Here is an 18,122-nt window from a genome sequence, read left to right on the forward strand (position 1 = left end):
GACCTTCTTCTGATCAAACACCTTGTGCAACTTATTCACAGTGTTTTTTCCCAGCACCTTAACAAACTTGAGCAGCACTGTGTTTCCAATTGCATACAATCCTTAGCTCACTGATCCAAGGAGGGGAAAGACTGATGGTATCTTCTCCTGAGAGATGCAATGGCAACGCCAAGGCTCTGGTAAGCCTGCCACTCTCTTTCTCCCCCACCCCCTCCACAGCACTTCGTTCCTGTGCCTCTTCTACCCTGTGGGTAAAGGGTTAATTAATGTTTGGGGCTCCTCTCAGCCCATCCCAATTCACCGAGTAGGTACAGCTCCTGCTAATCAGGACTCTTCCTGAGCAACTACCTGTAGTTGAGGTGCATCAGTTGCTGTTTCCCAGAACTGTGTGTGACAATGGTCCGTCCTTGCCTCTGTGGGTCCCGTGTTTCCTGGCGGATTTCGCTAGCCTCAGAGGCTCACTGTGATCCTCCATGTAACCCTTCTTTCTCTAGAGAAAAGGGTCACAGTCTACTGAGCCATTTTCAGCATAAGCCAGCGAGGGAGGTGAGGAGAAGTTATTCTTCCTTGCACGGTCTCTGTTGTCTCCCAGTCTCAGTGATTAATCAGGGGGCAAAGGTTGTGGGGTGGGGGGGAGCCCGGGCCCACCCTCTACTCCGGGCTCCAGCCCAGGGACCCTAATAGTATCAGCTATGGTAGCTGACCTTTTAGAAACACGACATACAATTCCCTGGGCTACTTCCCCCACAGCAGCCCTCACTTCCTCAAGCTCCACTTCACCCTTACCTCAGGGCCTCCTTCCTTGTGCCTGACATGGTGTGTACTACTCAGCCTCTCCAACAGCACAACTTCCTCCCACAGCTCCTGACATGCACACCCACCTGACTAACTGGGAGGCTTTTAACTAGTTTCAGCCAGCCCCAATTGGCTTCAGGTGTCCCAATCAACCTAGCATCCTCCCTGCCTTCTGGAAAGTTCTTAGTTGGCCCCAGGTGTCTTAATTGACCTGGAGCAGCTGCCATTTCACTTATCCTGGTACCAGGGATTTGTTTAGCCTGGAGCTAATATATATCTATCTCCCACTACTTTTCTATAGCCATCTGGCCTTGCCCCGTCACATCTGTCACAGATTCCCTGATGTGAAAAAATTCTTTACAATGACACAGATCAGTGGTACCACTAACTGAGAGTGAGTTTCTGTCCCTGAATATACCATACCTCATGTGGAATCCCATTGAAATTAATGGGGCTATTTGTGAAGTAAAGTAGAACTCAGTGTGTTCCTCCTTTCCTGCCTTGTATGGTGGAAAGGAAGTGGAGGCAAAGGTGGCTTTAAGCTACCTTCGTGCCTCCTTCATTCTGGTTGTGTGTGTATCACTGGGTATGTCTACACTGCAGTTAGAGAGACAAGGTGGGTGAAGTAATGAATGAACTCACACAGGAAAGTGATGAAAGACAAAAGCACTCCATCACCGGCTGCGGGTGAACACTTGTCAGAAAGCGATCACTCTCTATCATTCTGACCTCTCAGTCCTTATCCTCAAAGGAAACCTGCACAATGCTTTCAAAAGATGAGCCTGGGAGCTTAAATTCATTACTCTGCTAGACACTGAAACTCATGGACTGAACAGACATACTGGATGTCTTATATTATAAGGCTTATTATAACAATCTGTTACCCACTAACTCCCTCTCCCCCTTTTCGTCCTATGACTGCGGAACTGTTAATGGGCCACTCTACCTTGAATGTCCCTTACAATATGTGCTAACTACTTATACTAAACAGTCTGTTCGACCCTTGCGTTTTGCTGTGATCCTGGGAGCTCCTTTCCCAGACCTGAAGAAGAGCTCTGCAGGGCATGGCTACACTGGAAACACCACGAGGGGATTAGCTCCGAGCGCTCGGAGCCGGTTTACACTAGCGCTTTAAAGTGCTCTGACTTACTGCGTTCAGGGGGGTGATTTTTCACCCCCTTGAGCCAGCAAGTTAGAGCACTATAAAATGTAAGTGTAGCCAAGCCCTTAGCTCCATAGCTTGTTTCTATCACCAACAGAGGTTGGTCCAGTCAGGGGTGTGTGCAAGAATTTAAATTTGACCCCCGTTTGAGGCCCCCGGAGGAGCTCAATCTTCCCTCCCTCCGCCCTGCCTGGCCCCAGCAGGAGCTCAGTCTTCCCTGCCTCTGTGGCTCTGGGGCCAGAGAAGTTCTGTGCCCCTGATGATTACTGGGGGGGCTGGTGCCCCTGCTTACCCCCTCTTGTGCATGCCCTGCAATATGACATCTGCGGCTGGACCATGCCAGCTGGCTCTTTAATTGCAGTTTAGACACTTGAGTTCAGGCTGGAGGCCAGGCTCTGGGACCCTGTGTCTGGCATGGGCCAGCTGCAGGTATCTAATTGCCATGTAAACATACCTATAGAGTGTGCCAAGGGATGCTCTAAATTGTGCCATTTTGTAATGACCCTCTATAGCAGTGGTTCTCAACCGTTCCAGACAAGTGTACCCCTTTAAAGAGTCTGATTTGTCTTAAGAAGAAAAGGAGTACTAGTAGCACTAGTACTCCTTTTCTTTTTGTGAATACAGACTAACATGGCTGCTACTCTGAAACCTGATTTGTCTTGTGTACCCCCAAGTTTCATCTGACTTAAAAAGTACTTGCTTACAAAATCAGACATAAAAAAGTGTCACAGCACACTATTACTGAAAAATTGCTTATGTTCTCATTTATACCATAGAATTATAAAATAAATCAGTTGGACTATAGATATTGTACTTAAATTTCAGTGTATAATATATAGAGCAGCATGAACAAGTTCCTGGCCAATGGGAGCTGTGGAGCTGGTGCTCGGGGCTGGGGCAGCGTCCGGAGCCCCCCTGGCCGCGCCTCCACCTAGGATCCGAGGGACATGCGGCCGCTTTCAGGGAGCCATGTGGAGCCAGCTAGGGAGCCTGCCAGTCCCGCCAGCCCCCGCTCCTCCCCCCACACCAGCAGGGGTTCCCCCCCGAGCACCCACCGCACTCCAGGGTTGCCCCTGCCCCAGAGCACCCAAGATTAAGTTAGGGGTATATAGTACAAGTCATGGACGGGTCATGGGCCATGAATTTTTGTTTACTGCCTGTGACCCATCCATGACTTTTACTAAAAATACCCATGATTAAAACATAGCCTTATCTATAGACTATTATGTTGACTTAGAACAGCCAGAGTTCAGTGCTTTCTGACCATGCTGCCACTCACCTCTGCCTCCTTCGACCTACCCCTGACATGCCCCCCTATGTTGGGGGCTGAGAGGGGGCAGCACAAAGCCATTATGCCAACTCTATGTCATCACCTACAATGAAGGGTGTTCTGTGAGGGCAATTTAAGCATCCTTTACAGACCTTTTATAACACTCTGGTGGCATGAAGGGGCCATTTTGTAATGCAGAATCTGTCCAATATGAGCAAAGATGGTAGAAATGGGTTCTAAATTTCTAAGGGGTTACTTAGGTGTTGCTCTTTCTTTTGGGAGATCCATCTCCCTGACTGCAACAGAGCTGGACTACTTGGTAGTTTGTCACTTAAAGTTCTCTAAATAGAAAGGTATTTTAAAAAAGCTCTTCTGCCTTATGTTAAAATAGGTATTAAATATTACCAATCCATGTGCAAGCACCTTTACAATTTCAGCTGCTTTAAGCATCATAGTCAGCACTTAATAATTAAAAGAAGAAAAATCTTTAAATCATGAGTTATTTCTGTTGATTGCCCCTGTGTATTTTTACAGAGCACACTGATCTGCCAAAAGTGTCCGTGAGTCTGTCTATTTGTGAGAGATAGAGACCCTAGGAAAGGAGCTAGGGAATAGATTTGTAGCTCCTTGCATACAAAACTGCCCATCTTTCAGTGACCCACCTTTCCATATGAAGGGGACCAAATTCAGCCCTGACAAAAGCAGGGACAGCTCCTCCCACTGAAGTTAATGTCGTAACTGCAGTCATTTAAGTGCATCTTGTGCCCATGTGCTCCAGGGCAATACTTTGCACAGGAAGTATAGTACACTCATTTTCTGAAATGATACAGTATAGCGACGTAAAACAGCTGGCCAGGGTGAGCTGTTTCTGGAATACAAACCACTGATGACTCATCCTTCTCTTAGCCCATCTCTCTGCACTTCTCTTTATGACAAGTCATTTCTGTCATTCTGACTGTTGCCCATTTTCAGATCTGCTAAACCGATATAACAAAGGCAAGACATATTTCATACACAGGATACTAGAAAAGTATAGACAATCAGTGGCAAGGGCTTGGACAACTATATCTTCATTGAGCAGTATAAATGCCAAAATTAATTTTAATTCATCCGTTCCCAGAACTTGCCGTGTTTATTGAACTCTGAATTAATCATGGGGCAAGTTTACAGGGAGTTTGCCTGGTAAAATACTACTTTAATGCTGCTGGGATTCTTTTATATCATGAATTATATGCTAGGACGTCTTTTTACTATTCCACATCTAAGCAAAAATGCGCTTTCATTCTCTCACAAATGGAGTGTGCATGAAGGTGAACTTGTTGGTTCAGCAAGCATTGGTCACAAAAATCAATGGACACCATTCTCTGCTGCTCTATATTGGGGGAATTCTACTGCAGTCAATGGGTTGGAGCCCATTTGCACCTGAAGAGAATTTGGCCCATTAAAAAAAGAATCCAGCAAAGTTCTTTTATAGGTCCCAATTCAGCAATGTCCTTAAATATCATTGACTTCATTGGGAGTTAAACATGTACTTCAGTGCTATGCTGACTCAGGGCAGTAATGGTTTATTGATTACCATAGGGAAAAAAAGACTAGAGTAAGGAATTTGTGCAAAGCGATTCTCCTTATGATTTATGTCTGAAATATGGGGCAAACATATCAAATAAATCAAAGCAAGATCATATACATTGATTTAAATACTAGGATCTTAATCCTCCTCCCAGGAAAGTCTGTGGTGTTTTGCCATTGATTTCAATGAAAGCAAGATCAGGCCTCTGTATATTAATTTTGGATTGTGTCATAAAGGTATTTTTTTGATTTATAACTAATGCATGACAAAGACTTAATGTAACAATGCTATTTATGATGACACAACTTGTTTAGCATAAAACACAGGGTTCATTTCTCCATTAAATTATTAGGAAAATAGTATTTAATGAAATATTAATTATACAAAGTAATGCATAGCAAAAGTGCTTACAAAAACTAAGCATTGCTATGACAAGTTACACCAGGCAATATGAAACAAACAAAACAAAAGAAAGCTACACAGATCCTGTCCATATTAGAAATTTGTACGAGTTTGTGTTGGATTGAAATATTTATTTTCTACCAGTGAAGTTCCCATTATAAGAGCCATCTGTTAAAAAGAGCTGTTTGTGCACCTCTACATTTGGTAATCTAGAAAGAAGCTATGTCCTTCTCTGATTTTGTTTGAAAAAGACACTGTCCGTTTTGTTAACCCTCAGAACTAGTTACCTTAAAAATGATGTTTCTCAGGAAATGGAGGTGTTCAATATTGATGGAAAGTTGTCACTGTTTGGTTGTCACTGTTTGGTGATGGCTATTTGGTGGCCTACAGGATTTGTTCGTAGAAGACAAAAAAGCCACCAAGTTTGGATCTGGAGCTGAACTTCCCCCAAGGTTGGGAGGGATTTGGATTTAGGACTATCTGAAATAGATGAGTCCACATCATAAAAAACACTATAAAACTGGAACTAAATGGCATTTTTCCTGTCACTCTCAGCAGAGATACCAGGGTGTCCCTGCCTCTGTTGCACAGAAGATTTCCCTGCTGTCAGACTGGCAGCTTTCACCAGTGATGCCAAGGTCTGAATGAAGCTGGAGTCTAAAACTACCTCTTACCCTTAGAAGAGATTTCAGGCACATTCGCAGGACAATATGGGGCCCTTTCACTTCCACAAATGGTGCTGGACTGCGGATAAAAAGAGAACTTCAGTCTCAAGTGCTGCGAATCCAGCACCTTTCAAGAGCAATGAATTTACTTTAAATGGAAAGCAACATCCCCTTCCAAAATAACCCCCCACTTCCCAAAAAGCTGTATGTTATCATAGGCTGTGAACCATGAATTCCCCCTTCTTTATAAATAATTCTTTCAGCAATGCCCCCTCCCAAAGCCCCCATAAACAAAACCAAACAACCCCCAAACCAAAACAAAAACAAACTCACAACTTCTTGTGTAATCCCTGATCCAGCATAGCATTTAGGCATAAGATGAACTTCAGGTATGTGAGGTGAGCAGAGCCATTTACGTCAATTAAAGGTAAGCAGGTGTTCCAAGTGCTTAGCTAGATCTAGACCAGGGCCCTAGTCATTTTCTGACATTGTTTCTAGAGCAGCTAGTCTGCAAGAGGTTAGATTGTGCGGCCATTGATTTTATTCACATATTCTTCCTATCATTAAATTGAAGCTAGGTCAGCTATTGTAAACATCCCAACAATGCATTCAGTGGAGATGGCACAGAGTCCAAAAACTGTGGCATGGGTATCCAGAAAACCTGAATATGACTGTCCAGGCTTGGATCACATAATAGACTCTCACCAGCATTCAGTAACTATCATAGAAGCTCCCAGGAACATGACTGGACATTGAGCAGTAAATTATCCAGCAATGTGGATGTACAAGAAGTTACACCTTTTAACAAAACTTCTATCTGCCACAAGGACTGATTTTAAAACAATCCTTGTTAGTGAATGTAAAGTTTAATACCTGGCAGTAGGAAACAATTCTTAGGACCAAATTCAGCACGGGTGCAAGTGAACACATCTCCATTGACTTAGATTCCATGTACTGCTCAACAGATGTTGATGAGACTTGATCCAACTATAGATAGTTCAGACTCTGTGGAGACTCACTGACTTCTAAAGGATTGTGTCTACTTAGAGCAGAATTGAACTTGGCCTTTACAGTGTGATTATACTTTGAGAGGTGACTATAATTAGCATTGTGGGGATATATATTTATTCCCTTTCAAGGACTTCCATAGTGAATTCATTCAGTTTACAGGTCAAAGAACAATTTTTCTAATGGCCTATTTTGCAAACTATTCCTATTCATACTCATTTACTATATTTAGTCAAATTTTGCAGTTAAATTAATTCTATCTATGCACTTAGGGTAGAAGACTTTAGTTTCACAGTGTCTCTTCTGTTTCTGCACTTGATAGCACTGATAAAAAAAAAAAAAAAAGAGTACAATATTAACAGGAAAAAAAATCAAGCTGCGTTGTTGTTATCTCTTACTTCCCCACCAGTAATAAGGAACACAGACCATGTTCGTGCTCTTGTGCAGGGCTGCTGTTTGAGGAAAAGTCACAAGGGTCATGGTGAAAAAGACAAAAGCTATGGAATTTTTTTGAAATGTCCATTACTGGGACATTGTTTTGAACCTCAGACAGCCTTTATTTCCCCATATTAGTGCAAATAACCCCTTGAGCTGAGATAACACTAGAGAGATATGGGTAGAATCATCACTGTACCAGAGCCAACCTTTGGAACCCTAATGGAAATCTCTACAGGATATTTGTTCACATATTTTTGCTTTGTTACCTTGGGGAAGGGAACACCTCTCTGAAAGTTCCCTACTCTAGCCAGGTTTCAGAGTAACAGCCGTGTTAGTCTGTATTCGCAAAAAGAAAAGGAGTACTTGTGGCACCTTAGAGACTAACCAATTTATTTGAGCATAAGCTTTCGTGAGCTACAGCTCACTTCATCGGATGCATACTGTGGAAAGTGTAGAAGATCTTTTTATACACACAAAGCATGAAAAAATACCTCCCCCCACCCCACTCTCCTGCTGGTAATAGCTTATCTAAAGTGATCACTCTCCTTACAATGTGTATGATAATCAAGGTGGGCCATTTCCAGCACAAATCCAGGGTTTAACAAGAACGTCTGAGGAGGGGGGGGAGGGTAGGAAAAAACAAGGGGAAATAGGTTACCTTGCATAATGACTTAGCCACTCCCAGTCTCTATTCAAGCCTAAGTTAATTGTATCCAATTTGCAAATTAATTCCAATTCAGCCGTCTCTCGCTGGAATCTGGATTTGAAGTTTTTTTGTTGTAATATCACAACTTTCATGTCTGTAGTCGCGTGACCAGAGAGATTGAAGTGTTCTCCGACTGGTTTATGAATGTTATAATTCTTGACATCTGATTTGTGTCCATTTATTCTTTTACGTAGAGACTGTCCAGTTTGACCAATGTACATGGCAGAGGGGCACTGCTGGCACATGATAGCATATATCACATTGGTGGATGTGCAGGTGAACGAGCCTCTGATAGTGTGGCTGATGTTATTAGGCCCTGTGATGGTGTCCCCTGAATAGATATGTGGGCACAGTTGGCAACAGGCTTTGTTGCAAGGATAGGTTCCTGGGTTAGTGGTTCTGTTGTGTGGTATGTGGAGACTGGGAGTGGCTAAGTCATTATGCAAGATAACCTATTTCCCCTTGTTTTTTCCTACCCCCCCCCCCCCAGAGGTTCTTGTTAAACCCTGGATTTGTGCTGGAAATGGCCCACGTTGATCATCATACACATTGTAAGTAGAGTGATCACTTTAGATAAGCTATTACCAACAGGAGAGTGGGTTTGGGGGAGGGGGAGAGAAAACCTGGATTTGTGCTGGAAATGGCCCAACTTGATTATCATACACATTGTAAGGAGAGTGATCACTTTAGATAAGCTATTACCAGCAGGAGAGTGGGGTGGGAGGAGGTATTTTTTCATGCTTTGTGTGTATAAAAAGATCTTCTACACTTTCCACAGTATGCATCCGATGAAGTGAGCTGTAGCTCACGAAAGCTTATGCTCAAATAAATTGGTTAGTCTCTAAGGTGCCACAAGTACTCCTTTTCTTTCTACTCTAGCCAGTGTGCTGTTGTTCCAGAACTCTTGCTCTCTGTTAGCTGGCCAGGCTCTCAAGGTTCTTGGTGAAAACAGTATAACTGTTTCCCATCCCGTATGCATGGGTGCACCCTCCTTCCATAAAAATGGTCAAAAGTCAAGAATATCTAAAAACAAAACAAAAAACAAAACAAAAAAAACCCACGAAGACCATGACTGCTGTCCCAGCTCTGACAAACATGTAGCCCTAATGATATGCACTATGGGGCAGAATCTATTTTGCTCTTCCATAGCTCAGCCTTGCTAACCAGGGTACAGAGTTAGTTTGAGGCACATCCTTGGCCAAAATCCTTCTGATTTTAATATGAGTTTTGTCTCAGCAGGTACTGAATGAGCACTGTAGGATCAGGCCCCTTGTCAACACAGTTAGCAGGTGTGACTCAAGGACACAAAGGGCCAGATCCTCAACTGGTGTAAATTGGGATAGTTCCATTGACTTCAGTGCATCTAAACCAACTTATATCTGCTGTAGATCAGGCCCATTGGTTGAAATTCACCCCGATCGAGGCTTATGGACTGCCCTCTGTCCTTAGGTCTATTTCACTCATGAGTACTATGGTGAATAACACCCAGGGACAAATCCTGCTTGCCTTAGTCATATGAGCCACCCTGCAGAAGTCAATGGAACTAATTGCACGAATAAGGCAAGCAGGATCTGGCTCGTGTAATTTTAACATAGATACTTCTCTAGCCCAATCGCACTTTAAGGTAATCAGATTTGAATCAAAGTGTCAATTTTCCTGTTAAATCCACGGCTGAGTGTCGACAAATGCTGATAGGTGTGCAACAAATATCTGTGTTACCAAAGTGCTATCATTTACAAAAGCCATGAGTAATCAAGCATTAAAGTAAAAGGGGCCTGTTTGTTATAGGCTGTATTGGCCGCATCTGTGATAAAGTGAACTTATCTCTGCAACTGGCATTTTAATCCTTTTGCAGTATTTTGTAACCTGGTGAAACAAATAATCCTGTGTCTTAGAAAGTAGGTAAATGGTGAGCCATACTGCAGATATGTTATCTCTTCCAGTTATTCAGCAATGAGGACATGAGTCAGAAGGAGAAATTCGTAACAGAAAAAATTTACCAGTCCTGCCTCTTTATTTTCACACCTTTTCAAATCACAGGCTTAGAGTTGGTATTTCTGACATAACCTGATGAGTTTTGTACCACATCTCTTGCAGTCTCCTTGTTTTGTAGCAAGCTGTTGTCCAACGCTAATATCTCCCAAATAAATCCATGGTGTCTTATAATATCATCTAAAAATGTGTGTTTCATGGCAGAGACTTATTTCAGTACCAAAATGTTATTTCTATGCAAATATGATTCCATTGCAAGTATAATTAAAACAACCGATCCAGAGCCATATTCTGATCTCAGTTACTCAGAGTGACTCCACTTAACTGACTGAGATCACATTCTGACTCCTCAGAATTAATTTTTCCTTTTACTGCACATAAAATAATTATATAATACTTGCCAAGCATAGAAAAGAAAAATAGGTTTATTTGGGCGCCTTATGATTAATGTAGTTTTAAAATATATATCTTTACCTGAGGCATCAACAGCAGCTTAGTTTGTTAAAACAGAATAAATCCTAGCAATCTGATTTTACTTTTCCCATTAAAGCTGATTGCATTCCTTTTTGCACTGCATGGAGCTTGATAACAGTTGCTTTGTTTTCTATGCAGTTTAGTTATCGAATTTAGCTCTCTGAAATGGCAACTGCACAACATGACATCAACATCCTGAGCAAATGCAAGAAACAAAACATCATCCCCAGAGGTCCGCACCTTGCATTTTGCTGTGATGCTGGGAGTTCCTTTCCCAGACCTGAAGAAAGACTCTGTGTGGCTGGAAGGCTTCTCTCTCTCTCTCTCTCACCAACAGAAGTTGGTCCAATAAAAGATATTACCTCATCCACCTCCTCTCTTTGGTTTCTATTCTGGCTCACTTTCTGGTTCTGACAGGCTAGCACAGTTTGACAACGTTCAAGTTGCAAATACTACTGCATGGGAATGAAAATATACAAACAACAACAACCAGTTACATTTAATTTCTCAAGAGTAACTCTATGGAAACATTATTATTGATCTAGAGTTTTGTACAACCTGGCAGCTATGAAGTTTTCTGTTTCTGTTGCAAATTCAACTAAACCATCTATAAAACAATATGGCAATCTCTGGATCATCTCTGAACAAAGTATCACATCATCAATACTATAATACAAATAACTAAGATCCCACTATATCCCCTACAGTCCAGGTGAAGAGCACGATGATTTTAAAAACAAAAACAATTCCTATGACACTTCAGAATAGGTGAATACCATTTGGCACAAAGAGAGCCTTCAACAGGAATTTAGGGTACTCTGCAATTTGCATGACTGGGCCTTTGTTTGCAGTTATACATAAAAATAATGTTCTCACATTCCAGAAAACAAGCTTCTTTCTTTCTTTTTCTTAAATTTCTTTTCATTACAGAATAATATTTCAAATAAAAGGAGCTAAGAAAAATCCTGGGAAAGATACAAGAGAAAAAAAGAATCTAGAAAAAGATAAGAAAGCAAAGAATAGCCACCTGAGGAAAGAGAAGAATTAAAGAAAAGAATAACCAGAGAGGAAATAAAAGCTGGCCAGGAGGATCACATGAAGATAATGCAAAACATTAAATTGTTCACAGTGGTTCATGCTCAAGGAGCATATGAGAATGACACAAGGCACTACTGGCTTTTTTTTATTATAACCCAGAAGATCAAAAAATAAAGCCCAAATAATTTCTAAATTCTGTAGCTCCTGTAATCTTCTATAGCCTGCTCTCCTCCTAGATGCCAGATCACACCAGTTCTTCACTTGTGCTGCCATATCACTGGAGACTCCCATCACTGCAGGAATATACAGGCAGTCCTTGACTTTACGACGTTCAGCTGAAGACGAATGGCACTTATGACGTTTCTGAATCTACACCCTGTTTCAACTTACGACCATTGGTTTCTACTTTACAACGCTTGGTCCGCAATGGAGTGTATTGCAGCTCCGAGTTACAATGTTTTGACTTATGATGGAATTTTCAGGAACCAATTGTGTCAAAGTCTGAGGACTGCTTGTATTCTTATCCAGCAAACAGGCCCATTACAGGCACCTCTCTGGTGAGTCACACAGCCCTTCTGATCTGGGGAGCATAAGCTAGGGTTAGCTGGTCCTGCCACTTTCATGGTCATGCTAATTCTACAATATCCCACTAGTTTCCAAAGTTTCATCACGATCGGACATTCCCATAGAATATTAGGGAGAGATCACCCTCAGGCCTTAAACTTTCAGCAGTAATGTCTTAATACCTATTCAACACATACTCTGTGAGTTCCAGCCAACCCGCCAGGAAACGGTTTTCTGTTTTAAAACAAGCAAGCTAAGAAAGTGCATTTTCCCTTCTTTTCTCAGGAACTACAGTATGGACAGAAGCACAGAGAAATATTTTTCCTAATCTAAAGAGCTTTAATATTAAATCCCTGTATTTACTTTGTTGTTCCCTACAGACATTTCATGCACATTGAGCAAGTAGCATTTATTTGGAACAGTGTGTGTGTGTGTGTAAACATTCAAAAATCCTATGCTCAGAGAAAGGTAAACTCACGAAGTCAAGCACTCAAGAAATTAGGATATGCCAGAGATTACCTGTGCAACATTAATTCAGCTCCCTTGTGCATATACATTATGATATAATCGTTAATCAGATGATCACTTACTATTTTACCATCGTATCCCTGCCTCATTCATTGAATTAATATTTCATTTTTTTTAATTCTCCTCATTCAATATGAGGCTCCAGGCCTTGTTAACCACATCCAAAGTTTGCACTGAGTACAGACTTCTTAATTTCCTCTGGGGCATTTCTATGGTGCTTCACAAACATTAATGAATTTGTCTTCACAAAACCCCTACGAGACTAGCTGTTATCATCCCAATTTGACAGCTAGGGACTGAGCATAGAAATTAAGGCCAAATTTGTCAACATATCCACCAATTTTAGGTGCCCAATTTGAGACACCTATGGTGTGATTTTCCAAAGTACATAGCATTTTTATATTACTTTATATGATCAAAGCTTAGTACCAATCATCTTCAGTTGCTATTGCAAGCACTCAGTACCAGGGCCGTCCCTAGCTATTCTGGGGCCCTATGCAGCTCCCCCACCCCATGGGGTGGGGGCTCTGGGGAGCCCCAGGCCTCTGGGGGGGGACTGGCTGGCTTGGGAGAGGACGGGGGGAACCACCCCCCAGCACTCACCAGCGATGCGGCTGGGTTGCTGCACTTCCCACCACCGGTGAGTGCAGGTCCGGCCCTGCTGCAGTCCTCAGGGGTGGTGCCCCAAATTTCCTGGTGCCGCCCCAAATTTCCTGGTGCCCTATGCAGCTGCATACTTTGCATATGGGTAAGGGTGGCCCTGCTGAGTACTGCTGCAAATCTTACCCAGGGTATCTCATGTTTGGCCCCAGAAAATGAGGAACATACAATTAGTGATCGGCTCTTAAAAGTTTGGTTTAAGTGACTTATCTGGCATCACATTGGACCTCTGTGGCAGAGAAAAGGATATAATTCAATTCTCCAGGGTGGGACTCAATTGCCTTAACCATGAGACCATCCTTTTCTCTTCCTGAAAGCTCCTGCCTCAATCACTGCACACTGGAGTATTCAGTGATTACTTAGTCTTTAAAGTGTTGGAAGGGCTCTACTTCATTCTATGTCTGGTACCAACTGGCTATGCATAGAGCTTCATAGTACCCCACACAGACACTGTCTGAGAAGCTTGGCCCTTAAAGGTACAGCCCCTAACACCACACAGACTTCTGCAACAAATGAAGCACAAGTCCTATAGACAACAGCCTAATTCACTACATAACTATGGTGGCCACTCAAGACATTCCCAGAATACCAGACATTTCAGTACTTCCAGCAATGGCATGGGCCCACCCCCACCAGTGTGACCTCTCATGCACTGCAGGCTGGGACAAGCGGTGTGTTCTTCAAAATGGAATCCTCCATGTGATACTGGACAAAACCATGTCCAATTTTGTCTCGGTACCAAGCAGTGGACAAGTCATCCAAAAAGGGGACTGTCTGGTTTAAAACCAGACGAATGGCCTGCCTGTATCTTAACCTGGTCATTCCCGAAGTACCATGTATCCTGTACATTGAATTAGGCTGGGGTCCTGCTGCCCTGTCTTCCTTCCCCTGGCTCCTCTCTCCCACTGCTTCCCTGCTCCTCCCTATCCTCAGCCTCCTGCAAATCCATATCCTCCCTCACCCCTCTGAATTCTAAGGCTGCTCCCGCCTCCTTCACTGCTTGGGTCTGTTGAGCATTTTTTTCAGTCACTCCTCATTTTAGGCCAGTCACACAGCTGTCCATTGACGAGCACACAGTATCTGAGGCACACTCCTCTATACTGGGATAGCCTTCTTGTTTAACTGGCTGCTATAGGACATTTTAATCCCATCAGCAACTGCACAAACTATTTATAATCAACTCTCCGATTACATTCCTAAGGTCAATGTCCAAGTTAAAAGACACTGTAAAAGTAGTGGAGGTACTGTATTATTCCCCTGTACAGCCCCTAGCTCTCAAAGGGAGCTGTCCTGGGTGCACATAAAAGTGACTACTTATAACTTCATTGCTAACAATCTAGTAAATATTAGTAACTATCCAGTACATACATACAGTGTCTCTCCTAAGTGTATGTAAGTCAGTGGGAGAGGTGGGTGCTCAATACATTTTAAAACTGAGCCACTTATTTAGGAGCCTACATATGGATAAGGTGCCTAGCTACAGGCATGCAGATTTGAACATTTTGGTCTTAACCTCTTGTGCCTTTGTTTCCATATCTGTGAAATGGTGATAACAGTATTTACCTACCTCAAAGGAGGGCTGAGAAGCTAAATTAACTCCTGTTTGGCTCCTACACACTGCAGAGATAAGTCCACTGGAAATAACTATTGTAAAGAGACCTACAACAAAGAGAACAGTGCCCCTCCACAGCACACAGGAGTGTGCTGGAAGGAATGTACACCTATTGGGACAGGCATGCATTCCATCCCCAAACCAAAGGGGAATGGCCTGCACAAGCAGGTCCATCCACCTGCCTGGCAAGCTGTGTACTGCAAGCTGGCAGATGTTAGGAAGCACAACTGCTCCTGAGAGGAGTCTTTGCAGCAGCATATTCTGTAGGTTCTCTGGGGGCTGCCATCCTGCCATGCACTAGGAGGGTGTCACTGCTACTTCTCCCCTCATAGGTGTTCATTTCTAGGGCAAGTCAGCAGAACCCCATTTATCCAAACCCTCTGTTATCCGAACCACCAGTGTACACAGGTCCTGTAGCAGGCGATTTCTCCTGTGGCTGCTGGACCCTCACATTTTCCCATTCTCCAGATTATCTGAATTTTTTATTATCCGATCTGGCTCTGGTCCCAATTAGACCAGATAAACAGGGCTCTGCTGTACGTCATTTTAATGATTTATTTCAGAACCTATAGAAGAGGGTCATGTTCACATTGGTGAATCCTCAGCAGCCCACAGATATAGACCCAAATGTTAAAGGTATTTAGGCATTGCTGCGCTCAGAAGTGACTCACGCAGCTCTGAGGGCCCAGCACCTAAAGGTACCATGATGCCTACCTCCCAGTGAAATCAATGGGAGTTAGGCATTTATATATCTTTGAGGATCTTGGTCTCAGTGCCTACTTCACCTTTGAAAATGGGACTTAGACATCTAAGTCACTTAGGCTGTGCAATGCTGAGCAGAACAATGCCTAAATACCTTCACTAAACTAGGCCATAACTGGAGCTGCGCAAATAACGGATTTTTTTAGTTCTCTGGCAATTGTGAATTTTTTTAAAAGAAATCATTTGGGTCAAACTGAAAACAAAATTTTTCAAAATTTTTGACACATCCAGCAGTAGAAAAGAAAACAAGCCTTTCCAATTGAACCACATTTCATTTCAATTTTGAGCAATTTTTAACATTTTTGGGGAAAAAAAATTCTAAATAAGTTGTTTTGAACTGAAAATGTCAGATTTTTTTCCCCAACATGAACAATTTGGCAGAACCAACGTGAACTCATGAAACATTTTGGCATTGCATTTTTGGGGGCTGAAAAATTTCACCCAGCTCTAGCCATTATGTTCATGTGTAGCAGGATACCAAAATGATGTATGTTGCAGCATATATAGCATACCATTTTAGAGGTTAGTTTGTGGGTCACAGACCATAACAACAAACATAAAATAAATGAACTAGTGAAAGGAGCAGTTGTTCCTGGTTTTTGTGTTATAGCTGGATGCTTTTCTCTAATTTAGTTCAGTAGTCATCATATCAACCCCCTTTACATTTAGAGCAGACACTGTACTGGCTGTTCATGTATGGCCTATTGTTTCTTGCGACTAGAGGCTCTACGAAGTTTCTGAATTCTCTTCTCATCCCCATGCCTCCCATTTTAAAATTAAAAATATACATCAGTGGTTATTTTATTATTGTTATACCACCCAGTCAGGATCAGGACCCCATTGGGCTGGGAACTGTACAGCAGAACATGAAAGACAATTGCCTCAGAGAATCTACTATCTCAGTAGGGACAACACGACAGGTGAGTGTCGAAAACAAATGAGGGGGGCGGAGGCAAGAAGGGTGGCCTAGGGCTGCACAGTTCAGAGCCTTTATGAAGGGGTGTCTTTTTGCAAAAATAAGACAAGTGAATGTGAATCACTAACAGGCCAAGGATGCATCTTTCATTTGTTGGCCTTTCTGCATTAGGTTATGCAGGGTAGGTGTGGAGGGGGTACAGGGAGGGGGGTTGAGAAAGCTACTTCCAGCTGAACTGGATAAAGCGGAACCTGTGTTCTTATTTTAAGACCAAAACTTGAAGCAATGACGGGGAGAAAAAGAGGAAACTATGACTTTTACTTTGAGAACATCTCAAAAAGAAACTCCAAGGTAGATTTCAAAGAGTAGCATTAATTATATCTTCTTAAGGAAGATTATAAGGTGCTGAGTGTTAACAGTTTCCACCACTCTCATTAAAGGTGTCATGGTTAAATAAGTAGCACTGATAATGTTTAATTAATATCAAGTGCTTATACTGTGATTTTCATCCATATATCTCAAACAAGATAGTATATGTTAACAGATCTTAATTCATGCCACAATACTGGAAAACTTGTCTGTCTGTCTTTAAAGGTAACAGGACACTTCAGAATGGCCTCCACTGCATGCTTTGGGTTTATTTATTGTTAGTCACCAACATGTGTCTGGCTCCATACCAGTGCTTCTAAGTTTGGGGTAGAGGTACTGAAATCTGAACTTGATTCTGAATTTTGCATGTGGCCCCCTCTCTTTGGAGTGGTTGGAGCCAAATCCCCAACTCTCCAAATCCTTGAAATATGGGGAGGTTAAAACCCCAATATGAATGCTGAGATAGGGCTTCATTCCTGATTATGATTGATAAGGTGTGATTATGAACCCTACTCCGGCTCCCAGAGGACAGGTGTCTCCACCCCAAAAAAGCCATCACTTCAGTTGGTGGTCTCAGCAGAGAAACAAGGATTGACTAGGCATGAAGCTGGAACTCCTAAAGGAGATCATCCCTTATGGCCAGGGTTAAAACAGTGTGTCAATGTACAGTGCTCTAACCAAACTTTAACAACAAGTATGACTGTGGTTGGAAAAAGACACCTGCAGACGTTGCTCCTGAGACATTGGTACTACTGTTTTTACTGCAGAGTGTTGCAGGCACCATCAACAGAACTGCCCACTGAATTCTGATTTTTTTTGAGTCTATCTTTTTTTTTTATTAATATCCACGACAATCCCAGCTTGATGCTTTAGCTCCAGAGTTACCTTTGTAGGGCCTGACAGGCATAAAGATCAAAATTTGGAACACGTGAGGCAAAATTCTTCTCTCTGCTCTATACTATATGTTTTTAATAATATTTATTCTGCTTGCAAAACCGGTTGCCGTACCGTGTTCCTCTCTAAAATAGCACTACCACAGACACCGCAAAGGATTTTTAGCACAACATTTCTATAATAGCTGGATAATTCAATATTATTTATTATAACAGTAGCACCAAGATCAGGGCACCATTGTGCCAGGTACTGTCCAAACACATAGTAAGAGACAGATGCTGCCCTGGAGCTCTTACA

Source organism: Natator depressus, chromosome 4 (genome assembly GCF_965152275.1).
Source record: "Natator depressus isolate rNatDep1 chromosome 4, rNatDep2.hap1, whole genome shotgun sequence".
Taxonomy (NCBI): domain Eukaryota; kingdom Metazoa; phylum Chordata; order Testudines; family Cheloniidae; genus Natator; species Natator depressus.